Source organism: Suricata suricatta, chromosome X (assembly GCF_006229205.1).
Source record: "Suricata suricatta isolate VVHF042 chromosome X, meerkat_22Aug2017_6uvM2_HiC, whole genome shotgun sequence".
Taxonomy (NCBI): domain Eukaryota; kingdom Metazoa; phylum Chordata; class Mammalia; order Carnivora; family Herpestidae; genus Suricata; species Suricata suricatta.
In genome coordinates, this window is record NC_043717.1 from 100,611,570 (window position 1) to 100,614,105 (window position 2,536).

Consider the following 2,536-nt stretch of genomic DNA (forward strand, 5'->3'; position numbering starts at 1 on the left):
CTCTCTCTCTCTCTCTCTCTCTCTCTCTCTCTCTCTCTCTCTCTCTCTCTCTCTCTCTCTCTCTCTCTCTCTCTCTCTCTCTCTCTCTCTCTCTCTCTCTCTCTCTCTCTCTCTCTCTCTCTCTCTCCCCCTCAGCCTCTGTGTCCTTCTGCTCTCTTGCTCACTCTCTCACTCACTCAAAATAAATAAACTTTAAAATCGAAAAGAAAAGGGAACATAATTAATCAGTTTGCTAGACATTATGCCCTTCACCAGCACTGGACCAAATTCTATCCATCTGAAGTATAAAATGTGGAATTCTGGAGCTTTGAGAGCATTGACTTAAATTACCATATTTTACCTGAGGAAGCAGAGTTTTCTCACTGAAGTTCACTGACTTGTCTTAGGGCACACCCAGTGGGGTGGATAGAGCTGGGCCTAGGACTCTGGACTCCCAGTTCAGGGCTCCTCCCTTTATGCCCTTTTTCTTTGGATTCTATAGTATAGGATCAGAAAAATCTGTCCTTAGCAAAGCCTTGAATAAGGAACAATTAAGCTGTGGCTTCCCGACCCATTTTCTCAATGTCTTCCTCCAGGCACTCAGCCCTCCAATTGTGCTCGTGAGTCAGGACCACGACACGTGGTCCAGTCCTTCTGGGCGGTGTTTCGTATTCCAGACCTTTATATTTTCACTCCCCAAGGCTGCTGCAGTACTGAATGGAAGGAAAAACCCCAAGAGTGGAATTTCAGGCCACAGAAAGACTCGGAAAGGTAGGAGACATTTGTATATTCTCCAAACACAAGCAGTTTCATATATAAATGTATGTATGTATGTATGTATGTGTATATATATATATATATATATATATATATTTACAATTCCAAAGGTAAAATTCAACTTAATATTTTCCACAGATGCTAACGCCAGCCCTGAGGACAGAGTCCCAGATTGGATCACTGATGAACATTTGCAACAACGTTATTTCAGGCAACTTAATGACCCAATGGCTGAGTAATTGAATCAATTGTTCGGCACCTGACGTTTAACTAGACAAAAATCTATATCCCTGATAAATCAGACCTCCTGACAAAAAAAGGAGGAAAAAATGACTAGAGCATTAGCAAGGCTGAAATAAGAGACCCAACTACTTTATAACTTAATAGAATATATAATCATGTTTTCTCTCCCATAAATGCATCAGTACACCTACAGAATCAGTTCCAAACATTACAACCAAGCTACTAGCACTGCACTAGAAACGCTAAGACTTCTCTCCTTTTTACATTAAATATAGCTTAATTAGGAACTGTTGTAGAATATGGATAAGTCATACGTTTTCTCTAGTAATATCCCAAAAATCTAAATAGAGAAGAAACATGATTGTGTCTTAAAACTAAAACATACTGCCATGAAGTATTTTCCACCACACAGGTGAATGAATAGAACTCTTTCTGGTTATAATAGTGCTGTCATTTAAAGGTGTGGTGTGTGTGTGTGTTTAAATAAGTCATAGCCTTGCAGACAGTCAAGGTTAAAAAATATATATATAAATGCTTATTTATTTATTTTGAAAGAGAGGGAGACAGAGAGCAAGTAAGTGCGGGAGGGGCAGAGAGAGAGGGAGAGAGAGAATCCAACACAGTCTCTGTGCTGTCAGTGCAGAGTCCTATGTGGAGCTCAATCTCAGGAACCTTGCCATGATGATCTGAGTCAAGATCAAGAGTTGGATGCTTACCCCACTGAGCCACCCAGGCACCTCAAGTTAAATATATTTTTATAATGTGCATGACAATGACATTCTCTTAAAGTTCATTGCTATGATTGGTCAGTGCAGACTCTGTAACCTATAGCAATAGCTCACAGCCAGCAACCTAATTAATAACGGGGTCCATGAAGCCTGCCATGTATCTGTGTTTCTCTCAGGGATCGCCTACAAAATCATGCATGCATTTGCCTACAGTGACAGCCAAATACCATTTCTTTTAAAAAGTTCTTCCTCTCTCTTTCTCTGCAAGTAAACCTGTGCTTTGAGACATGTTCCTCTGTGGCTGCACCAGTTTACATTCCCACCAGCAGTGTAGGAGGGTACCTGTCTCTCCACACCCTCGCCAGCATCTATAGTCTGTGGAGGTTCCTCAAAAAACTATCCATAGAACTCCCTTATGACCCAGCAATAGCACGGCTAGGGATTTATCCAAGAGATACAGAAATGCTGATGCATAGGAGCACATGTATCCCAATGTTCATAGCAGCAATGTCAACAATAGCCAAAACATGTAAAGAGCCTAAATGTCCATCACCTTATGAGTGGATCAAGAAGATGTGGTATATATTCACGATGGAGTACTACATGGCAATGAGAGAGAATGACATATTGCCATTTGTAGGAAAGTGGATGGACCTTGAGGGTGTCATGCTAAGTGAAATAAGCCAGGCAGAGAAGGACAGAAACCATATGTTTGCACTCATAGGTCTAACAGGAGAAACCTAATGGAGCACCAGGGGGAGGCGAAGAGGGAAAGAGAGTTGGGGAGAGAGAGGGACACAAAACTTGAG